At 39.6% G+C, this 25,771-nt stretch overlaps 1 protein-coding gene across 4 annotated transcripts in view; it reads left to right on the forward strand.

Annotated features, from left to right (window-relative positions):
- Positions 1–25,771, forward strand: part of LOC149244898 (NEDD8-activating enzyme E1 regulatory subunit AXR1-like) — a 303,335-nt gene that overhangs the window by 78,147 nt on the left and 199,417 nt on the right. The gene's annotated exons all lie outside the window — the stretch shown is intronic.

Below are 25,771 nucleotides of genomic sequence, written 5' to 3' on the forward strand. Positions count from 1 at the left end.
CGCCACTTGCATCAATTATATGTTTCCTCGCCTATTTGTGAACAACACATGTTAGAAGGTGGTTAACCTGATCCAAAAGGTATGCTATTCATTGTGCAATCATGTGCTGATGCTTGTTTTTCATTTGGCCATTTAGCATGAATTATTGGGTGACTTGGAATAAGGAAGGTTTTGATCGTAGTTTTGTTCCCTCGCCTTAAATGGGGGGTTAATTTTAATCCTAGTCATTGGGATCTCCCTTATTGGCTCATGGCTTTAGGAAGGGCACTACTTGGGAAACCTCAATTTGGTAGCGTGGTCTTGCTTTCCCATTCCATACTTATCACTTCCCTCCGCACATTACGAACCTTATACACCATCTCCCTTCTTTAGGTCCATTGGATTCTAGCATGCTTCCCTCCCCTTGTCCACATATGTAGGTTGGGCCTAGAACTTTGCCTCAGAGGTTGATGCAACTAAAAGAAAGATAAAAGCATGTCATGGCCACGAGTGAGAAATTAAAGAAAGAAAATTATAAAATACAAAAAATGGCCAGGACATTAACATTAGCACGTTGGCAAAAGCCAAGCATGAGCTCTATGCCTTATCATATAGCCATGATCCTTCACCCAGTTCTCGTGGTCAATGTTGCCCTATTACATCAGCGCTTGCATGTCCCAACACTTGGTGGCTGATGAATTGCCCCGCCTTTAAGGGGGTAATCACTACTATACTTCATACAAATCATGCTCTCATTTCTTAGAGCTTTGGGCAATAATACAAAGAAAAATCAAGAAAAAGGCAATAAGACGGGTGGAAAAACAAAGGCCAGGGTGACAAATTCATCTAGGATTGTTGCTCTCTCCTCACATCTGTATGCCTAGAATGTGTATTTCTTCATCATTGCTACCCCTTGGACCATAACATATGGCCCTGAGACCCCTTTACCACCATTCGTCTAGCATTATTCACATGCCACCTGTTGATTGAAGGATGTACCAAGGACTTGTCTTTCCTTGTAGGGGTTGGGCACATCTAATAGGGTCGTCTATTAGCCACTCCTACTTAGGGAGGTAACACTATTATGTGATCAAAGCCCCAAATTTGGAAAAGATGCCTCATATGAAGTGTCAATTCGCCCTTGACTAACAAGCTTGGTTCATATGACACCCTACAGGTGAAGCATTGAGAGCCATGGGACTCGGACTACTTGTAGAGCATCATTCCACTCAATGGGCATCTACAATATCCTTGACAGTCTACACTTTGCCCCACATTATTCATGAAATGATGCACTTGGACCAACATGCCCCCATCGACTTAACAATGATCATGTGGTTTTGTAGCTAATCCAAGGCCCAGAGGAGGTTGTCTCACCCCTTGAGACATGGAAGAGCTAACACCATCATCAGAGCTGTCAATGTTGGAGTAGAATATGGCTGTTCTATTACCAAGAGATGCATGAGACCCATTTCGTGCCCCAAACACAATTGATGTCCACAGTACAATTTGCATGGAGATTTAGGGGCCAACCCCTAGATCATTATTTATGGAGCACTTGACACTCACTTTGGCACTGGAGCATCCCAACGCATGCCCTAGAAGGGCCTAAGCATGCATGACATCAACATTTCAATCTCTCTGGTGGGTTAATTTTTATGCTTTTCATTTGCTATTTGGTTGGCTTGTAACCTCATCTAGTACTAGCCCATTATTTTATGACTTGAGGGGATTTAAGCTAAAATTAGAGATCATTGGACATGTATATATTTGAGAGAGATCATTTCATCTCTCATCATCATCACTTGGAGAATTTGGACCTCATAAAGAATTTTGCTCTTGTTTCCTTCTTGGCTATTGGAGTATTCTTGGATGCACTTCGATATTTGGAAGCTCTTTTGGATCGTCTTTGGAGCTATTTCTTTGGTGAGTGGATGAATATACTACATGCTATCTTGTAAGTGCCTATTGTTGAAGAATTTTATCTTGAAATTGTCTAATATATGGAATTGCTGGTTCTAGATTAGGCTTATTTGTGCCCTAGTTTGTTAAAAATCATTTTTTGATATTCTATGTAGTTGAAAATTGCTTATGTTATTTATTGTATAACATGCAATGAATGTTCCTAGTGTAGGAATTCTTATAACTCTAAATAAAAATCCATTTTCCTTAGAAGTGGGCAAATGTTAGAAGTTATTACCTAGGGTATCAATTTTTAGCCCTCCTTAGGAACGATTTACCTTATCTAGAGCATCCTTGACTCCGTAGGCCCAAAGGACAAGGCACTAATCCATGTCCTTGGTGATCATTCTCACTTCTCATCAATAAATTTTCCTCTTGAAATTTTGGTCCTCTTAAGGCTAGGACGTCTAACTGGGGCTTAGAGTGAAATTCCTTGGGAGAGGTTGTTAGGACCTGAGAGCCTAAACATTAAGTGGAGGGTCTTGGCTACTTGACCTATATATTTGGTGGGCATCTGGTTAAGTTTTCTCCATAAAATCTCTTGCCTTAGGTATTGCCCGAAGAGGGAAACCCTAGTTTCTCTTCCTCAACTTGGGGGCTTTCTTGAAGGTTATACGAGCTTAGTACTTGTTGATTTACATCATAAGAAGCCTTTTCTCTCATTTGCCTTAACCTTGTGAACTCCTATACCTAAGCAAAATCAACAAACCTTATGTTTTGTGCATTTTCTTTCTAGGCCTCACATAGAAAGCACATTGCTTCTTAGTGAAGCCTTATACCTGAAATTTGAGTCTTTCTTACAAGGTTCTAGCCTATCACCTTATACCCTAACCTTATAATATCATTCATAAGGTGATCCTATCCTATTGGGACTCCTCCCATTGGTGAAAATCCATAAAGAGTAAGGGGTTTTGGTTGAGGTGACATTGGGTCTCTACCCCATTGTCAGTACTTAGTTTAGCTTCTTGTCTTGTAGGGTTTCTCTCTTCAAGGGCTGCTAGATTTTGTGGTAGCAGGCCAAATTTATTTTACCGGGTTGAATTTATTTTGTTGGGATGAATTTATCTTGCTCAATCAAATTTACTTTGTTGGGTTGAATTTCTCGGGCTAGGCCGAAATTATTCTATTGGGCTGAATTTATCTTGTGCCAAATTTCTCTTGTCATGCTGAATTTATTTTGTTCGGTTGAATTTATTGGTGGAGAGCCCGGGTTATCACTGCCACTGAGTTAATTTTTGGAAAGGTCATGTTATTGCAGTAGTTTATTAATATTTCCAAGTCAAATAAATTAGTATTATTAATAAAATTGGTTGGGTCCTCTTGTGACATTTTTCAATGAAAAATTTGTGATTCACTGGTTGCGTATTTTTGTTGGAATTTATTGGCAAAATTACTTCTATAGCTTTTTTGAAGAAATTTGATAAAATAATTGTAAATTAAAGGGATTGGCATGTTGATTATTTGTAAAGGTGGAATTTGAAAATTTGCTCATGGACGGTAGGTGGAAACAGGCCTTAGAAAGCCTCACAAATGCCACAAATAACTTGGTGATAAGGCCGCAACAGTTCAACAATACATCTTTTGGAAGTGATGTTTTGATGGAGAAAAGAACAAAGCAGATGAACAAACCCTTTTAAAAAGGTTTCCATCTTACTCTTCGACAAAAGCAACCGAGGGGTCTATAGAAGGAGAGGAAGTAGGAAATTGACTGTTTGTACTTGGATTAGATTGGAAGTTTATGAAGACAGTGGATGTCCTTTGCAAATTGGAGGAGTTGGACACATACTTGTCCAAAGTAAGCCCAATCTAGTTGGAGAACATTAAGTTGGGTAGTAAAGCCATCAATGCTCGCTTTGATTCCGCACAGATTTATGGAACATCCATGTAAGGAGGTAAGAAATTGTAGTTGCTTCTTGCCTCTATGAGATCATAAGGCTAATTGCTTCTGTTCCCCCTTAAAACAACATTCTAAGAAGGGTGTTACAACTGATTGTGGAGAGCTTCCAAGGATTGCATGATAATGAGGACCTTACCTTAGGTAAGATACTCAAGATTTTGGATATGGTGGCGAAAACTATAATGTGTACCATTATGTTCAATCTAGATTGCAGTAATTTGATTTTTCATATATTCCACTGTTTCTTCACGAACATCAGAGAATATCATTGTTGATTTTTAATGTACCTTGGATAAGTGGTTTCCCATGGGTTAGTCTCTACCTAGGAAAAATGTCCAAAATAATTCTTTTCCTAAGTGTGACTTTATAAAGTGAAAGTGATTTTATAAGTGGTAAAGTCAATGTTAAATTATAAAGTGCAAAGTGACTTTAGACATAAAGTACAATGTGAGTACTTTATTTAATGGGTGAGTTAAAAAATAGAAAGTGAGAATTAAATGCACATTTATTCTCATCCCTTGATCTAAATGAATATGAGCCATTAGATCTTAGGGTTGCCCAAAAGTCATTTAGGGAAACAAATAGGGGAAAAGAAAAGAGAGACTGCATTCCTTCTTCATGAGGCTAAGAGTTGCAGAAAAGATTTGAAGGAGAAATTTGTTGCAGCAAGCTGAAGGAGTGATTTTTGGGCAAAGCCGGGCATGGAAATCAAGGCATAAAAGACAATAGAAGGTACAATACGAACAACATTTAATGCTATGAGTTGCACGCCATTCGAGAGAAGTTTTTTATTTTTATTTTTATTTTATATATAAATTCATTTATTTATTTATAAATCCGTACAGTTCGTACGAAATCCGTACAATACAATCTGTATCCGTATAGTACATATTTTCAACTTCAAGTGGGCATGGAAATCGAGGCAAAGTGAGCACGGTTTTCAAGGAGTTTTGGGTTGAAGAGATAAGTTGTATTTCGCTGTTTTGTTTGGTCTGCAAATGTATTTTTCTTGAACTTGAAAGATAAATAAATTTGAAGAGCTCTCTAACAGGTTTTCCACGGAGAAGATTGAAGGGGTTTTGCCTGGGTCTAAGTTGACCAAAAATCTGTGTATTTTTATGTGTATTGCTGGTCTGTTTATGTTCATATTTATTTTCAGCGTGGGTTGATAGTCCCATGTATTTTAATATGAAAATCTCATTTCCAAAATTCTATATGTTGAATGTATGTTTATGGGAAAGAGCATTTAACTGAATGGGAGTGATAAAGTGAAATTAAAACCGGGTTGGGATTGCAGAAAACTTTTTAGTCATCAAATTTCAACATGGTATGGAGCTACATGCTAAAAATTGCAGTTTGAACAGAAGACAATAGTTTGGGACAACGAACAGTTGTTTGGACAACAAACTGAATTTTTGGACAACAAACTTAGTTTCGATAACAAACTGATATATTGGTACAACAAGGTGAAATTTCACACAGACTGAACTTTTGGGATAGCAAGGTGTGCTGGAAAGTTTATTTCTCCATTTTCTTGGTTTTGTAAATTTTGGATAGCAGTCATGGCCGTGTTCTTAAAGATAGAGGACAGACTGGATGGCATATCCAATTATGCCGTTTGGAAGGACAGAATTCAGACCTCCTACTGCTGCAAATGAACTTGCTGAATTCACAAAAAATAGTGCAAAGGCAAAAAGGATTTTGATGGACAGTCTGAAGGATCATGTGGTTCCTCAGGTGAGAGGAAACACATGCATATCAGATGTGGATAGCTCTAACCACTCTCTTTTAGAGTACCAATGAGAGCAGGAAGATGGTACTCAAAGAACAATTGAAGAACATCATGATGACAAAGGCTGAAAGTGTAGTTCATTATCTTGGCAGTGTCAAACAGGTACGTGATGATTTGACTGCTATTGGTGAGGTAGTTGTACCCATAGAGTTAGTTAGGATAGATTTAGTGAAACTTCCTAAGTCTTGGGAGGTCTTAGGAGATGTTGTTACCTCTAGGGAGAATCTTTCCAATTGGGAAAGATTCTGGGATGATTGTGTGCAACATGAGATACGGAAGATTGGCAGTGGTGGGGTGAAGATGGCAGATGAGGAGGATGTAACCTTGACAGCCAGGGGGAAGAACAAAGGGAATACCAAGAAAGGGGCCTCATTAGATGGGGCTAAGGGAAAGGAGAAGAAGAAGAAGAAGATGAAGAAGAAAGATTCATATATGTCCAAAGTCAAATGTTGGGCATGTCAAAAGATGGGACACTATGCTGCTACGCGTCTTGAGAGGAAGAACAAGGGGAAGAAGGGTACTGCAGCTTCAACGGAGGTGGAGCAGTTTGCTTCACAGTTTCACAAGGACTTTGCATTTATTACTTCTACATCTAGTAGGAGTACATCGTCCTATGTGTGGTATATAGATAGCAGGGCTTCTTGCCATATGACAGGTACACGAGAGTTCTTTTCAGAGCTTGCAGAGAGGACACTTGAGATTGAGATTGTACTAAGAGATGACCGCACTGTGAGAGTTGTTGGTGTGGGGACTGTGACCTTTGAGAGGGGGTCTTTGCCTCCATTGAAGGTCATGGCTATTTTGTATGTTTCGGGGATGAAGAAGAACTTGATTTCAATGTCTGTTATGGAGGAGAAGGGGTTTGACATCACTTAGGAGGGTAGGTATTGATGCATCCTAGGGGAGCTTCCATCACTTCGGCCAAAGTGGTTGGAGTCTGCTCTGGGAAACTATACAGGTTCAGTTTTCAGTCGGCAGGAGCATTGGTGAGTAGTACATCTGGTAGCACTCACACTAGTACCACCCGTAGTAGAGACTTGTGCGAGTTATGGCACCGGAGGATGGCGCATATGCTTCATGGAGCTTTGAGAGTACCAAGGGAGATCACTACTGGAGTACTTGATTTCAGTGTCGAGCATTATGAGGTCTGTAAAGGGTGTGATTTGGGCAAGTACACCAAGTTAGACTTGATTCATACTGATGTTAGTGGTCGTATGTCTCATGTGTCTTTGGGTGGTTATGAGTATTATGTTATATTCATTGATGACTACTCTAGGAGGACTTGGATATATTTCCTGAAGACCAAGGGTGAGGCCTTCAGTTGCTTTAAAGAGTTCAAAGCTCTTGTGGAAAAGCAGATAGGTAGGAAGATTTGGGTCTTGAGGTCAGACAATGGTGGTGAGTACACTGATGGTGGGTTTTCTGACTTCTGTGCACAGGAGGGCGTTAGGAGAGAGTTCACTTTTCCTTACAACCCCCAACAAAATGGGGTGTTTGAAAAGAAGAACAAAGCTATTGTTGGGGTTGCTAGAGCGATGATTCATGATCAGGGGTTGCCTTTGCTTTTGTGCGCTGAGGCCTGCAGTACTGCTATTTATCTTCAGAACAAGAGTCCCCACAGAGTATTGGGGAATATGACTTCGGAGGAGGCTTTCACTAGAGAGAAGCCTCATGTGGGACATCTTTGTATCTTTGGATGTCTCACCTATTCTTATATCCCCAAGGAGCAGAGGATGAAGCTGGAACCCATGGCAGAGAAGGGTATCTTTATGGGTTACAACTAGACTTCGAAGGCCTATTGGATCTTCATTCCTTCTAAACGGAGAGTGGTGATTAGGAGGGATGTGAAGTTCGAGGAGGAGAGGGCCTATTGGAGATCACGGGAGTATTTTGAGAGAGTCACAAACTTCTCCTCAGTAGGGAGGTCAAGTATAGGGAGCATGACCTCATAGTTCTGGATCGATTGGTATAGGAGGTAACTTCAGTGTCAATGACATTTGGGGCACGAATGGAGAGTTCACCAATCACTTCTTTAGGGAGCCCACTGGTACAAAGTTCACATGGCATTTCAACTAACACAGGCACAGGTTCTTCGAGGACAGGTGCTGGTACATGCACACTAGGGTCAGTTGGCAGACCTTTAGGTTCACTAGATTGGGGGGTAGAGGATGAGGTTCCCTATGGGGAAGCTTTTTCAGGGAAGAGGAGGCCCAAGTGGCTTCAAGACACCATGAAGGAAGCAGAGTCTGTTGGTCCTTCGAAGAGGGTGAATAGGGAGAGTATGCCACCTGAGCGGTTTTGCAGTTATGTAGCCAAGGCTACTAGCATTGTTGACTTTGAGCATACTAGCTATGAGGAGGCTGCCAGCCAGGAGGTATGGAGAGAGGCTATGGTGGAGGAGTATGCCTCTATCATTAAGAACAATGTTTTGGAAGTGGTGCCTAGGCATGAGGGCAACTCAGTTGTGATTTACAAGTGGCTCTACAAGATCAAGCATGCTGCGGATGCCAACATTGAGAAGTTCTAGGCAAGGTTTGTGGCTAGAGGATTTTCACATATAGAGGGAGTTGACTATGATGAAACCTTCGCTCCCGTAGCTTGGTACACTTCTATCCGGTCCCTTATTTCTATTGCTGCAGAAATGGGTTGGCAGATCCATCATATGGATGTGAAGACTACATTTCTAAACGAAGTTATAAAGGAGGAGGTGTATGTTGAGCAATCGCAGGGCTTTGAAGTACTTCGGTGGGAGACCTATGTATGTTGGTTGAGGCGAGCACTCTACGGACTCAAGCAAGCTCCGAGAGCTTGGTATTCGACGATTGATACTTGCAACAGATGGATGTGAAGACTACATTTTTGAACGAAGTTATAGAGGAAGAGGTGTATGTTGAGCAACCGCAGCAGGGCTTTGAGGTACTTGGGCGGGAGACCTATGTATGTCGGTTGAGGCAAGCACTCTACGGACTGAAGCAAGTTCCGAGAGCTTAGTATTCGACGATTGATACTTACTTGCAACAGATGGGTTTCACGAAGAGTGATGCATATCCGAACCTATACTACATTGTTGTAGGGGATGATCTATTTATTCTTGTGTTGTATGTTGATGAATTGTTCATTACTGGGGCAGAGAGATTGATTAGTGGTTGCAAGGAGGATCTTGCTATGGAGTTCGAGATGAAGGACATTGGGCTGATGCATTACTTTTTGGGGCCTGAGGTGTGGCAGGAGGAGGGGCTTATCTTTTTGGGGAGGGGGCAATATGCTGTGGATGTGTTGAGCAGATTTCACATGGCAGACTATAGACCCATGTCTACATCTATGATCACCAACTAGAAGCTTCATGCTTCAAATTCTAGTTTGGTGGATCCCACATTGTATAGGCAACTTATTGGGTCCTTGATGTATCTGGTCAACATTAGGCCATATATATGCTTTGCAGTGAACACACTTAGCCAGTTCATGGTTGAGCCCAGGAGGGTGCACTGGGTAGCTGCAAAGCACATTCTTCACTACGTGTAGGGGACTGTTGATTATGGTTTGGACTATAGGCGGGGAGATGGAGTGAGGTTGGCAGGTTACACAGATTTGGATTGGGAAGGGTGTGCTTCTGACAAGAAAAGCACTTCAGGGTGTTGCTTTAGATTGGGTTCAACAACTGTGTCGTGGTTTAGTGGAAAGAAAAAGTCAGTTGCTCTGAGCTCTTTTGAGGCTGAGTATATGGCTGCTAGCCAGGCTAGTTGTGAGGTCATTTGGCTTTGCAAGTTGTTGTATGGCCAATTTGATTAGGAGTTGAGATCGACGGTTGTTCACTGTGATAATCAGAGTTGCATTAAACTCACGAAGAATCCAGTGTTTCATGACAGGTCAAAACACATTGACATCTGATATCATTACATCAGGGACTATGTTAAGAAGGGGGTAGTGACGCTGGAGTATATATTGACAAATGAGCAGGTGGCCGATGTTCTCACGAAGTCCTTGCCAAGAGGCAAGCATGTCCATTTCAGGGACAAGATGGGTGTGGTGAGAAACACTTTCCTCGGTAAGAGGGATTGTTGATTTTTAATGTATCTTGGACAAGTGGTTTCCCATGGGTTAGTCTCTACCTAGGAAAGAGTGTCCAAAATAATTCTTTTCCTAAGTGTGACTTTATAAAGTGAAAGTGACTTTATAAGTGGTAAGCCAAATGTTAAATTATAAAGTGAAAAATGACTTTAGACAAAGTACAATATGGGACTTTATTTAATGGGTGAGTTAAAAAATAGAAAGTGAGAATTAAATGCACAATTATTCTCATCCCTTGATCTAAATGAATTTGAGCCATTAGATCTTAGGGTTGCCCAAAAGTCATTTAGGGAAACAAAAGGGGGAAAGAAAAGAGAGACTGCATTCATTCTTCATGAGCAGATTGGAGAAAGGACGCTGAGCACTGGAGAAAAGTTCTAAAGGAGAAATTTGTTGCAGTAAGCTGAAGGAGTCATTTTTGGGAAAATATGGGCACAAAAATCAAGGCATAGAAAACAACATAAGGTACAATACGAATATCATTTTATACTGAGTTGCATGTCGTTCGAGAGAAGTTTTTTTTGAAAAATCCATACAGTCCGTACAAAATCTGTACAGTACAGTTCATACAATGCGTATCCACACAATACATATTTTTAGCTTCAAGTGGGCATGGAAATGAGGCAAAGTGGGCTCAGTTTTCAAGAAGTTTTGGGCTGAAGAGATAAGTTGTATTATGCTGTTTTGTTTTGTTTTGTCTGCAAATGTATTTTTTCTTGAAGTTGAAAGATAAATAAATTTGAAGAGCTCTATAAAATTTTTAGTCATCAAATTTCAACAATCATCAAAGCATTATAAAATCCAACATGCAAAACATTTTGTCTTTGATTTAGGTGATGACGATGCCATTTGCAAGCAGCTATAGTCAAAGGTGTTGGCTATTTGTAGGAAAGAGCACGTTGTTTCACTTGCTGCTTATGAACTCTTAGATAGATTGGTTGAGCTTAACCTTAAATGATTCGAAAGGAAGTTGACTGAAAGATAATTAAATTCAACAAGGTTGCAAGTCACATGTTATGCCAAAAAGGGTAAGAACCAAAAAGGAAGGAAGCAAAATTGCCCATTAGAGTAGAAAAGGAGGACAATTAGTCACTGGGGAGGAATTGGTAAAGAAAATATTTCTTGTAGGAAAAGGTTGCTGAGGAGAAGGGAGGAGGTGAAACTGTGGAGTCTACCCCAAGAGGAAAACATGTTAGTTGATAAGGAACCGGTAAAAAAAGAAAGAGCTAAGGAATCACAATCCTCATCATCTACAAACACCATAACACGGGAGGATGATGGAAGCAGTGACACTCAAGATTAGATGGGTGAGATGAACAAGTACGAAGAAGCTATGGATTTGCAAGAGCTTGCAGGAAGCCTCTTAGAAATAAAGGAAAAACTCAGGAGGTTAAAGTTCACAATATTGAAGAAGGACAATGAGCTTGAAAAATGGAAGATCAAGAGTGCTACGATAGCTGTGAAGCTTCCTAATATTGAAAAGCTGTTAGGTCCCTATAATACTAGTGATTCCCCCATTATTATTGTCATTGTAGCCCCTTATTGTTATTGTTGTGCCCTTGTTGTCCCCATATTGTTATTATTGTGCCCCATAAAAGCCCACTATTGTTATTGTTGTGCCCTTACATTATTATTGTTATGTTGGCTCTAATTATATTTTGTCCTCTTAGACTCCTATATAGAGAGGAGGTTTTGCCATTCATATCATGCGAGAATTATTCATTTGTGTAATGTAAAGGAGATTGCCCCCTCGAAGAGGCTTATTTTCAAATATTTGATCTATCTCTTCTATTTTGTGAGTTGGTTGCATAACATTTCGTATCAGAGCTTTGGATTCTAGGGCTTTGCTGCTTCAAAGAGGTCATCGTGGCATTTTCGCTATAACTTTTTTCTATGAAGTTTCAGAAGTTGAAAAAACCCATTTGAGACGAAATCGTGATGAACGTCGTGTCCGAATTTCAGACCGTTTCTCGCTATATTTTCGGAGATATGAACCAAGGAAGTTAAGGTTGTTGTAGGATCCTGAATACCATTTCAAACAGGTGACCTTGGGAAAATCGTCATAACTTTCTCTCTAAGCATCGGATTCAAATTTGTAAAAAGTGACAAGAGGAGGACGGACTTTAGTTTGTTGGATATCGTTTACAGGGCCTAAGGTCGAAATAGTGACACATGGCACTTCATACAAGCTCGCTCTACTGAACTTGTCTATAATCAGGTCATTGTGGGAGATTGGGCATAACTTTTTCTTGGAAAATCCAATCTTGATCAGACTTGTGGGGTTGGAAAGAGGACTCAGAGGGCTACCACAAGACAAAATTTCAAACCTTGGAAATCCGAAATTACAAAGATACAACAGATTCAATATCGAGCTCCTACAAAGAGAAAAAATGTGTGTAGTATTTTTAAAAAATTGCATAAGTTTTGTTTGAAAAATTAGTTTGAAGTGATTAAAAGGGCATAGTGAAGAAAATTATCATTAGTTGATGCCCCGAAGAAAGAAAATGGCAACACCTAGTAAGCAACTCGAAAGCTCTACTATGACACATGAAGAAGAGGAAGAAATGCAACATGATATATCAAAATTACAAGACCAAGTGCAACAAATTTCACTCTCACAAAAAGTAACAGAAGCTAAGATGGATGGTTTGAAGAATGGCATCAATGGTATAGAAGCAAATCTGAAAGATAGCATTGAGGATTTGAATAAAGACATGGAGGTTGGAAGGAAGGTTTGACAAAGTTGTTACAAGAAAGGATTCCTAATGGCGAAAAGGTAGTAGAGGAAACTCATGACGAGAACAAAGAAATGTTAATCATGATTTGCAGAATGAAAACATTGAAGATTTGAAGAGAGACATGGAAGGTTTGACAAAGTTGCTACAAGAAAGATTTACTAATGGCGAAAAGGTAGTAGAGGAGACTCTAACGTTGGAACGAAGACCCACCACGTTCCAAAGATCGATATGAGGAAGTTTGATGGAAAGGATCCTGTAACATAGATACCACAGATGGAACAATATTTCGATCTCGATAATGTGCAAAACACACAAAAGGTACGCATTGCAACTTTATATTTGGAACCGAATCAATTTGTATGGTATCGATGGCTTTGCTCTCGTAAACAAATTGTCACTTGGTCAATTTTTATAGAGGAAATGATAGCACATTATGAGGATACAAAGAGCGGCACTTTCTTTAGCCAATTGATAAATCTCAAACAAAAAGGTTCAATGGTGGAGCGTGTTGAGGACTTCCAAAAATTGAATATAAGGGTAAATGATATTTCTGAGGAACATAGGATTGATGTGTTCATAAGGACTTTAAAGGATAACGTCCAACATGAGGTTCGCCTTTAAGAACCTGATTCATTGGAGAAGACATTCAGGTTGGGAAGAAAAATTGAAAGCAAAATTATGGCAACAAAGAAGCCTACCACTCACAACTATAAAGATGGAAGTGTTGCTGCCCCTAGCCTTCCACAACATACAAAGTTGACAGCACAACAACTGGAAGAAAAAAGAACAAAAGGGCTTTGTTACAGTTGTGATAGCAAATACACTAAAGGTCATAAGTGTGTTGAGAATAAATTATTTTACATAGATTATGAAGAGGAGAAAGAAAATGAACAAGAAACGTCAAAAGAATAGGATATACACCAAGAATCAACTGTAGATGAAAGAAGAAATGAATCCGACCATATCTTGTAATGCATTGGCAAGAATTACCACTCCTCAAACTCTCAATATGGAATTACATATCAAGAAAAAAGGGTAATAATGTTGATTGATTCGGGTAGTACTCATAATTTTATTCATTGTACGATAGCCAAGGAATTGAATTGCTTCCTATATCTAGCACCAGAATGTCAAGTGATGGTTGCAAATGGAGGAACCATAAATTGCTCTGGAAAGAGCCATAATATCAATCTATCCATGGGAGAATATGTATTGAATAGTCCAATGCTTTCTGATTCCAATGGGCGGTGCTGATGTTGTACTAGGAGTTCATTGGCTACAATCTTTGGGTTGATAGCTTTTAAAAGTTCTTGAAATTTTTTTGGGAAGGAAAGGAAATTGAATTAAGGGGTATCATAGGGAAACTAGGAAAGATAATCATCTCTAACAGCATAACAAAGCTTCTAGAGAAAGAACAATGGGGCATAATTACACAATTATGTTCAGTAGAGGTTCCCACATTAAAATCATCTATTTTTCCAGATCTCCAAAAAGTCTTGGACAATCATTCCAAGGTATTTGAGACTCCCAAAGGCCTCTCACGTATTTGTGATCATGCTATTCATTTGATTCTAGGAAGTATTCCTCCAAACATCAGGCTTTACAGATATCCCTATGCCCAAAAAAGTGAAATTTGAACATATGGTTGCAAAAATGCTAGAGGCTAGTATAATTCAACCTAGTCAAAGTTCTTTCTCTGCTCCAGTAGTATTGGTGCACAAGAAGGATGGATCATGGCGCATGTGTCCGGATTATAAGGAGCTCAACAAGCTCACTATTGAAGATACATTTCCCATTCCCGTCATTGATGAATTATTAGATGAACTATGTGGAACAATTTACTTCACCAAGCTGGATCTTCATTCAGGATCTCATCAAATCAGAATGAAGACTGAAGACATTTCGAAAACAACATTTATAACTCATGAGGGCCATTATGAATTTTTGGTCATGCTTTTTGGCCTTACCAATGCACCTTCTACATTTCAAGGTTTGATGAATTCCATTTTCAAACCCTTCCTTAGAAAATTTGTGTTAGTATTTTTTGATGATATACTAATCTACAACAAGTCTTGGAAGGATCACGTTCAACATGTTGACAGGGTGATCAAACTATTGGAGGCGAAACAATTATATGCAGAAACCTCCAAATGTTTCTTTGGAGTACAAGAGGTGGAATATATGGGTCATATTATATCTCAAGAAGGTGTTAAGGTATACCTTAGCAAAATTAAAGCCATTAAGGAATGGAAAATCCCCATACCTATAAAGCATCTGCGAGGATTTCTTGAGTTGAGAGGGTATTATTGCAAGTTTGTGAAGAATTATGGGAAAATAACAACACCTCTAACAACATTATTGAAGAAAGATGCATTTTCTTGGACTCTAGAAGCAACGAAGGCCTTTGAACATCTTAAAGAGGCAATGTGCCAAACATCGGTCTTATCTACGCTAGACTTCACAAAAACCTTTATTGTGGAATGTGATGCCTCAGGAAATGGAATTGGTGTTGTTTTAATGTAAGAAGGAAGACCCATTGCTTTTGAAGGTAGTCCAATCAAAGGAAAGTATTTACACAAAGCTATTTATGAGAAGGAAATGTTGGCAATACTACATGCACTTAATAAATGGCGATCTTATCTAATGGGAAGACACTTCAAGGTAAAAACGGATCATGACAGTCTTAAATACTTTTTAGAACAAAGATTATCTTCAGAAGAACAGCAAAAATGGGTCACAAAGATTTTGGGTTATGACTTTGACATCATCTGCAAAAAAGGAAACAAAATGTTTTTGTAGATGCATTCTCAACGAAGGATGAGGATGTCAAAGCATTGCTTTGTGCCATTTCTATCATCCAACCAGATTGGATAAACGAAGCAAGAGATGAATAGAAGAATGACGAAGAAGTGTGGGCACTCATTCAAAAATTGCAGCAAGATCCTAGTACATCTGATACATTTAGATGGAAAAAGGATTCGTTGTGGTACAAAGATCGCTTATACCTCTGTAAGAATTCCCAACTCAAACAAAAGATTCTTCTGGAATTGTACACCTCTCCCTTAGAAGGGCACTCAAGATTTTTAAAAACTTACCACAAGGTTAAGAAGGAATTTTTTTGGGATGGCCTTAAATCTGATATTCAAAAGTTTGTGGCGGAATGTTTGGTTTGCCAACAAAATAAAGTTGAGACAATTAAGACTCTAGGCCTATTACAACCTTTATCCATTCCAAGTCAATGTTGGGAGGAGGTTTCAATGGATTTTATCACAGACTACCCAAGTCAGAAGGAAGAGTGTCATCATGGTGGTAGTTGATAGATTTACCAAGTATGCACACTTATGTGCATTATCTCATCCATTTACAACCAATACAGTTGCTACTGCATTTATGGAAACAATTCAAAAGCTACATGGAAACCCAAAGATTATTCTAAGCGACACAGATCCCATTTTCCCTGGAAATTTTTGGACTGAATTATTTTCTTGTCTGCGTACTCAGTTAGCTCATAACTCATCTTATCATCCTGAATCTGATGGGCAAACTGAGATAGTGAACAAATGTTTGGAATGATATCTTCGTTGCTTTGTATTTGATAAACAAACACAATGGGTCAAGTGGTTACCTCTGGCTGAATGGTTGTATAACACTTCCTTCCATACTGCAACAAAAATGACCCCATTAATGGCACTTTATGGATATCATGCACTGTCCATCACATCATATTTAAGAGAAAATTCTAAGGTTCAAGCACTGGAAGATCACATCGAGCATTGAAAGTAGGTTCTCCAACTCTTAAAGGATAACCTCACTTTGTCGCAGAATAGAATGAAACAACAAGCATATCAACATTGTAACGAAAGAAGTTTTGATGTAGGTGATTGGGTTCTTCTATGACTACAACCATACAAACAAATGTCCCTCAAGCAAGCTAAGAAGGATAATAAATAATCACCAAAGTATTATGGTCCGTACAAGGTGTTGCAAAAGATTGGTACTATGGCATACAAATTGGAGCTTCCTGCGTCTTCCCGAGTGCACCCATTTTTCCATGTTTCATGCTTAAAGAAGGTTATAGGTGACAAACTCTTAGTTCAAACAATATTGCCAAAACTTGACGAGGAAGGAAAAATCATATTGGAACCTGAAGTAGTCACAGAAACAAGAACTTGATAGCTATGAAATCGATCAATTCCAGAGTATCTCATCAAGTGGAAGAACTTATTTGTTGAAGATTCCACATGGGAGGATGATAATTTTATATAGAAGCATCCATAACTACTCAAGCGTTGAGGACAACACTTTTTTAAAGGAGAGGGGCATGTTAGGTCCCTATAATACTAGTGATCCCTCCTTTTTTATTGTTATTGTAGCCCATATTGTTATTGTTGTGCCCACTGTTCTCCCTATATTGTTATTATTGTGCCCTGTAGAAGCCCACTATTGTTATTGTTGTGCCGTTACATTATTATTGTTATGCCGACTTTGACTATATTGTGTCCCCTTAAATTCCTATATATAGAAATGAGGTTTTGTCATTTGTATCATCCAATAATTATTCATTTCTGTAATGTAAAGTAGGTTGCTCCCTCGAAGAGGATTTTTTTGAAGTCTTGATTTATCTCTTCTTCTATTTTGTGAGCTGGTTGCATAACAACAGTGAAAACTCCCAATAGGGCAACAATGAAAACATGCTCTTAAGTTGCTTTCAGTGAGAGCGAGAGATGAAATGTACTCAACCCTCTTCAAAAGTACATAAGTAAGGCTTGCAACAAATGGAGTTCACAATTGCATGCGAGTAGAAATGTGAGTACTAAGCAACCTTGCACATTATTGTTAAGCCCACAAAAGGAGAAGGTGATGGACGCAAGGTACGAGGAAGTAGGAATCTAATCATGCGGGTTGATAGAGAAGGATATCAAGTATATCGGGATGCAAAAACAAGAGATATGGTGTAGTGGCATCTCAGCCATAATTAGAGTATCGTAACCTTAGCATGGTGGTTTTTTTCAGGGGTCTTTGATGACTAGTGGGAGAGATACTCTTTGGGAAGTCAGGAACTTTATAGGTGTTATGGTGGTAGTTGACATCTACTATGACAAACATCCCCAATAATTAGACTGGAGGGAGATTATGAGTTGGTACCCTATCAAATGGGAAATTTATGAGAGATTGCTTCTAGCCAAGGGTATAGTGCAGTTGGAGTGGTTGGGTATTGGGGATGCTAGATTCCCGATTTGGTAGTGGGATTTAGGTGGATTATCCTTTTGTACAGTAAAGCTTGACCAAGTAGGGGAGCACAACTGGAATGCGGGAGGCACAAGGATTTATAGTATCTTGCTGATGCAGCAAGAGTATCCTCCTTAAGGTGCATTTGGGATCTAGGAATTGGTCCTGGCATCCAGATTTTGGATTCCATCTCTGTAATACAAAAGGGGTTCTTTAGATTTGTTTGGAACCCTGGTATAGGTGTATGAATTGCTTGAGGACAAACACTTTTGGAAGGAGAGGACTATAATGCCCCTTCTTTCGGACATTAGGCAAGGAGAGGATCTCAGTAGCCTGGATTACAAATTAAAATTAACTATGGGCTATGAGAGAATTAATTATTTAAAAAGTGACTAAAGAAAAATAAATAATAAGTCACTTTAATAAAAGAAGAGAAGACCCATGGTATTTGGGTTGTTGATTTTTCAAGTGCAATAGATGACATGATGATGACATGTGACCATTTTGGAGGGGATGGTACACTAATTTGCGTGATGATGTCATGCCCTAGCTCCATGACACCCCCTTTTCAAGTTTCAATTGATGACGTGGTCTTGTTTGAGGATGACACTTTGATGAGGGTGCCTTGCTTGATGATTGGACGCCATTTTGTTAAGGAGATGTGACCTTTGGGATGAGATGCACCCCTTTGAGCCATCCATTGAACTTTTTGGTGAGAGACACCTTTTGGAGGATGACATCATGCTCAGAGTGATTTTAGCTCACACATGTGGGTTAAATGAGGCTTATTTTATGTTTTGACATTGAGTTAGCTATCATGTCCCCTACTTTTAGCTTCATGCAGAGGTGCTTTGTCTCATGTGGAACCCAATTTAGGGGATATTTAAAAAGAGCCCTATGTGAAAATTCTATCCCTGCAACAACCGATTTACTTTACCTACTTATTTTCCAATAAGTTATTTATGAAATTCTTTCAATAAACATTAAAATAAAATATGCTGCAGATATCACACCATAATACAGAAACAAACACATGCACAAAAATCAACACATCGAGACAGATATTTTGGACAATAGTCCCCGGAAAAACCCAATGTGGGAAATGGTACCTAGAGGTACTTTTCTGATCCACTGAACTTCCTGCCCAATCTACATCAACAAATCCATTCAATCTGATATCCTTATTCTTGGTGTACAAGAGTCCATAGTCGTTTGTTCCCTGTAAATACCTGAGAACATGTTTGGTTGCTGCCCAGTGCGCCTTCTTCTGTTCCCCCATGAACTGACTGATGATGTTGACAGCATAGTAAATGTCTGGCCTAGTATTGACCAGATACATTGGGGACCCTATGAGCTGCCTGTATAAGGTGGGATCAACATCCTTGTCTTTTGGTGCATCAATCTTCATCCAGTTGGTGATCATTGGAGTAGCCATGGGTCTACAGTCCTCCATCCTGAATCTCTTCAGGATTTCTTTAGCATATCTCCCTTGCCCAAGGAAGATCTCTCCCTTTTGCTGCCATACTTCCAACCCTAGGAAATAATGCATTCGTCCCAAATCCTTCATTTCGAATTTTGTGGCTAGATTCTTCTTGCAGTCCCCGATGAGCCTGGATGATCCTGTAAGAAAGAGATCATCCACATACAATACTAAGATTAGCGAATCATTCTCTACAACCAGATAGTTGAGATTTGAATCTGCATCACTCTTGACAAATCCCATCTTCTGCAAGTAGCCATTGATTCGACCATACCATGCTCTAGGTGCCTGTTTCAACCCATACAAGGCTTTCTTCAACCTGCATACATAAAACTTCTTCTCATGTATCTCAAAGCCCTTTGGTTGTTCAATGTATACCTCTTCTTCTATCACCCCGTTCAAAAATGCCGTTTTGACATCCATCTGATGAATCTTCCACCCCTCTGTGCTGCAAGAGATATCACGGTTCTAATAGATGTATACCTGGCTATCGGGGCGAAGGTCTCTTCGTAGTTCGTAGTCAATTCCTTCCTTCTGAGCATACCCCTTAGCCACAAACTGGCTTTATATTTCTCTACACTACTGTCTACAACGTATTTGATCTTGTAGATCCATATCAAACCTACCACTGATCTGTCTTGAGGCCTTGGCACTAGTGTTGATAATATCGCCGAGATATTGGCGATATTCAGAAATATCGCGATATTTTCGGCGAGCCGAAATATCGCCGACCAAATATCGTGATATTTTAAGGTTTTGAAAATATCGCGCGATTTCCGAAATATCGCCGATATTTCGGAAAATATTGCGCGACGATGGAAAATATCGCCCAGTGACAGTGAAAACTTTCCACGTGGCCTATAAAATTCAGTTTTTGGTTTTTTTCATGTCATTTTGTTTTTCTGAGCGCTGGAGAAGGAATGTGGTTGCTGCCAAGGAGGGTTTGAACGTTCCATAGCCATTATTGCCAATTTGCCACCAACAACGAAGATTTCTCTAAGCTGCAAGTGCCAAGAACAGTGAGACAATCTCATTCTTCCCTACAATCATTTTGCTTGATTTTTGTTTTCCATTTCAAAATGCAAGGGTTTTAAATTTATCATCATAGTGTGTAGGAGAGAGATGCATTGAAACTCTTTGCAAAACATAGTGATTCATAATTTCATAGTGATTAATTTTATAGATTCATTAATAAGTGTTGGCATACGTAGTGATGAAGAATCTCCACCCCAAAACTCTACTTTGTCAATCAGATTGGGCTGCACATTCAACTGATATGGTGCTTGCAAAACACTAAGTTTCTCAATCCCAAGTTTTGTTTTCTTGCTTGCAACTAGTGGCCGGTGCTCAATATCAAGCACAATAAATTTATAAAATTTCACATAAAACTTGCAAGCACAGGAAAGTTGATGGGGCTTCCTATCAATTGAGAATCTGAGATGACTCTAGCATCATACCATGCCTGCCAAAGAGGAGTCACATGAACATTATTTTGAATATAAGATAGCAAATCATTAAGCAAGAAAGTGGAATCTGTTGCCAAATAATACTGCACTGCTATTTGTAACTTTTAACTTTTAAGTTTGCCTCCTTATCCCTCTCTCTTCCTCACTGTTTCACTTGCAGCTTCGAGAAACATTGTTTACAACTTTACAGTGGTATAATACATCTAAACAGTGGCCAGAAAACTAATTAACAGTCACCATAATATATTGAGAAATCATTTGCATTCATTTGTTAGTCAGTGAGTCACTGTTTAGCATTTTTTTCATAAATTTTTAGGATTGACATGCTAGTTTCAGCATTTAATATGAATGATTTGGATCTCTGGTAATAAGTTAACAATGGTAAAATTTGGCTTCTAAAGTCTCTATAAATTAATGAAGAAATAAATCTAATTCATAAGGAACCTTGTCTGAAACACTGGTGTCATACAAGTGAATTTTGGAGGACTGTTTGTTGAATACCGAGGTCTGATAATGCACCTACAATAGTGGTATAATTACGTAACAGTGATATAATAAGTGATATACAGTCACCTCATTTCCTTGGCATTTCCTTTGCATTGTTAGGCTCTTTCATTGCTTGGCATCTTTGGTTAAAGTGGCAATTATTGCATGATACAAGCTCACTGCCGTCTTAAGTCTGCTCTTTTTTTCATGCCCATTGCAAAATTGCAAATAATGTAGCAAAAAAAATTAAAACTGTTTTGTAAAATGATGTGGTTATTTGTAATTTTGTATTACTTATTAAGTTACTAATTCCAAATTTTTTTGGTGCTCTAGGTTTCCTTTTGAGTTAGCCCACTACAAAATACAAATATGCCAAAAACCTTGGACCCATTTTGGGAGTATGGGAGCCCTGATGGTGGGACAGATCGTGCATATCTTACATGCAAATTATGTGGGACCAAGATGACAAGTGGGATTACACGACTGAAATACCATCTTGCTAGACTCAGTGGACATGATGTTAGGGTTTGTACAGTTTCTAGTCCAGAGCTTATACAAAAAGCTCTTGAGGCAATTGAAGAAAAGGACAAAAAGAAGGAAGAGGCGGAAATAAACAAAGCTGAACGTGCAGGTAGATCTTTCGGGATATCTTCTCCTGATTTTGGTGGAGGGTAGTGGGCCTAGTGGCCCTAGTGGGAGGGGCTCCACAACTGGCACACCATCACGTGCTACTGCTAGTGTGAGTGCGAGGTCATCATTTTTTGTTCCACGAATAGGAGTTGGAGCACAACCTGGCATAAATTCGCTTGTTAAAAAGAAGGAGAAGCAAGAAGCAGATAGAGTCATGGGGAGGTGTATTTTCTGGAGCGACTTACCTCTCAGCATCACCAAAACCAATCCATTTTGGCAGCCAATGTGTGATGCTATTGCTGTTGTGGGCCCAGGGTACAAAAGTGCCACATATGAGGAGTTGCGGGGGCCAATTCTTCAAGCAGAAAAACAGGACATCAACTCTAGATTGGCGGAGTTGAAAAAGACATGGGAAGTTACTGGATGCATAGTGATGTCTGATGGTTGGACAGATAGGAAGGGTAGGACCCTTCTAAATTTCTTGGTACATTGTCCTAAAGGTACCATGTTTATTAAATCGTTGGATGCATCAGAACATATCAAAGATGCAGCAACGATATGTGAGTTGTTAGATGGGTTCATTCAGGAGATTGGTGTGCAGAATGTGGTGCAAGTCATAACAGACAATGCAGCTAATTATGTGTCTGCCGGCGGAATGCTTATGGAGAGGCATCCCACATTGTTCTGGACTCCATGTGCAGCGCATTGTCTCGATTTGTTGCTTGAGGATATGTGGAAACTCTCCTTCATCAAGGAGGCAGTTGATATGGCTAGGAGCATCCCCAAGTTTATTTATAACCATGCTTTTGTTCTTAGCCTTATGAGGAGGTTCACTAGAAACAAGGAGTTGCGGCGTCCTGCCATCGCACGTTTTGCCACAACCTTTATTACTCTTCAGTCTTTGCTTCGATGTCAGTTCGAGTTGAAGCAAATGTTTGTGTCTGATGATTGGCGTAATTGTAGATACAACAGGAGACCTGATGGGAAAGCCATTGCAAAAATGGTGTACTCTGAGACATTTTGGCATGGAGTAAAAGAAGCATGTGCAGTTAGCGAACCTATAGTAAAGGTTCTTAGATTGGTGGATGGAGAGAAGCCTGCAATGCCTTATTTGTATGAGGGCATGGATAGGGCCAAGGAGGCCATTCTTTCCTATTATGTAGACAAGGGTTCTGCTGGCCTTGATAGGCAGATGATGTTATGGGATGTGATCGATAGTCGGTGGACAAGGATGCTTCATTGACCCATTCATGCAGCAACACTCTTTTTCAACCCCGCATTTTCATACAAATGCAACTTTGATTTTGATGGCGAGGTGATGGAAGGGCGCCATTCCTGTATTCAGAGGATGGTACCTGATCCTGAGCTTCGTAGCAAAATCAATTGCGAGATACAGTCTTATCGGGATTGTGTTGGCCTATTTGGCTTTGATGATGCTATTAGGGAAAGGACCCTCTTCATGCCACGTAAGTGACAAGTCATCACTCATTAGAATTAGAATTTTAAATTTAATTATGTTTTAACTTTTAAGTTTTTGAATTTTTTATTTCATTATTTTGTTGTAGATATTTGGTGGCGAAGCTATGGTGCAAGGGCACCAAATTTGCAAAAATTGGCTATACGAATCTTGAGTCAAATATGTAGCTCTTCAGGGTGTGAGCACAATTGGAGTGTATTTGAGAAAATACACGCCAAAAAGCGCAACAGGTATAACTTTGAGCTCAAGCCTTCAGTTGAGCAATTACACTTATTGTAATTTTTAATTTTTAATTTATGATCTTCAAGTGTCAAGAGTCAAGAGTCAAGACTCATTACTTTTTTTGACACTCTTACAGGTTGGAGTTCGAACGCCTCAACGATTTGGTGTATGTGCATTACAACATCCGACTTCGAGTGAGGCAAATAGAATCACCAATGGATCCATATGCCATTTCCTTAGACAATATTGATGTATTGTCTCCGTGGAGGGTGGAGTCTGAGGAGCCCATATTGGAGGAGTCACCTTCATGGTTAGAGCCAATGGCAAAGGATCCATTAGAGCAGGGGTAGCAAGAGGAGGACTCGGAGTCAGAGGAGCAGCAACACTTAGAGGAGGAGGAGGAGGAGGAGGAGGAGGACACTGCGGGAGCATCAATTTCAACACCATCTGCTATAGATATAGGAGAGCATAGCTCCATACCTAGCACTCATTATTTGACATTAGGTGCAGAGGCAGGGTCAGGGCCTTCTACTACTAGGGGCAGGCCTGGCAAACAACCCATCATGTTTTCCCGTAAAAGGGGGAGAGGGCAATAGATAAATAGCTGCTAGTTTTATTTGTTATGCTACATATAATTCATGATGATGAGATACTTTTATATATGTGAGTTATTTTGTATTGGTTCTCCACATTTGAGTCCTTGAATGGACAATTATCAGGGATCAACAGGATTTGGTATCGCCCTTGATATATCATTTCTATTTGACATCATATATATCAGTGTTTTCTTCATATTTATGTGCCAATGTGTTTATTTCATGTTGTTATTGCTTTATATGTTTAAAAATCTGAAAAAAATGAATATATTATGCATTTTTTATGCTTGCCGATATTTGCCGATATTGCCGATAAGATATTTTCTGGACCCTCGCCGATATTTTACCGATACCGATATTATCAACACTGCTTGGCACTATCTCCCAGACATTGTTCACCATTATGGAGTTGTACTGTACCATCGTATCTAGCCAAACTTGATGTTGAGCTGCCTCCTGGAAACTCGTAGGCTTCCCATCCTGAGCTACTAATCCCTGATATCTATCTGGCTGTTTTTGCACCCTCTTATTGCTTCTTGGCGCACCAATGAAGTTCTCTGCATCTCGCAGAATCTGACGAAGTTCCCTACTAGTTCTTCCTCTGCCAGCAGGTGCTTCTGTTAGTTCCTCCTCATCTTGTGAATCTTCCCGACTCAAGGAAGAATTCTTTACTTTCGTTGGTTGAAGAGGTTTAACCAATGGCTCCTCTTTTGATTGCCCCTCAGAAGGCATTTCACGAGATTTTCTGGAGGCTCTGTCCTCTATGAATTTCACATCTCGTTAAACCACTACGTTCCTGCTCCATGGAAGATAGATTCTGTATGCCTTAGCATGCTTGCTATATCCCACTAGATACCCTTTTTCCGCAGTTTGATCCAGCGTTTTCCTCTTTTCCTCGGGTATGTGACAATATGCTAAACTCCCAAATATCCTAAAATGACTGACTTCAAGTGTTTTCCCTGTGAAAACTTTCTCTGGAGTAATCTTGCCCAATGCCTGATGAGGAGTCCTGTTCTGACCATAGACTGTTGTGTTGCATGCTTCCACTCACAGGAATTTGGCATATCCTGATCCTACATCATGGCCGTAACTGCTTCTACAATAGTCCTATTCTTCCTTTCTGCTACTCCATTCCGCTTTGGATTGTAAGGAGCTGTCCACTCTCTTCTGATGCCCTCCTTAGCATAAAAATCAGTGAAGTCCTTATCAACATACTCTCCACCATTATCTGAGCGCAAAACTTTTATTTTCTTCCTAGTCAGATTCTCCACCAGAGCCTTGAACTCTTTGAATCGATAGAAAACCTCGTCCTTGGTTTTCAGAAAATAAATCCAAGTTTTCCTTGAGTGGTCATCAATGAAGGTAAGGAAGTACTCGGCACCACTAAGAGCTTTAGTGGACATAGGTCCGCAGATATCTGAGTGTATCAATCCTAGTACACTCTTGGCCCTGTTTTTACTTCTAGGAAATGCTGCTTTGGCATACTTTCCTAGAGCACATCCTTTGCATATATCATCTCGTTCCGTACTGAGATCTGGAACTCTTGTTATAGTGCTCCTGAGAATTATTAGAGCCCCATGGTGCAAATGTCCCATTCTTCTGTGCCATAGTTTGTTCAAATCTTTGTTTCCATGATTGCCTATTAGTGCCATTGGTGATTCTAATTGTAGTCTATACAACCTGTTTCTTTTGATCCCGATGTGCACTTTCTTTTTCCATCTTGGGTGTTTGACGTATACTTTCTCCTTG

The sequence above is a fragment of the Pinus tabuliformis genome, chromosome 7, assembly GCF_031772625.1.
Source record: "Pinus tabuliformis cultivar Carrire ecotype Pingquan chromosome 7, CPIR1, whole genome shotgun sequence".
NCBI lineage: Eukaryota > Viridiplantae > Streptophyta > Pinopsida > Pinales > Pinaceae > Pinus > Pinus tabuliformis.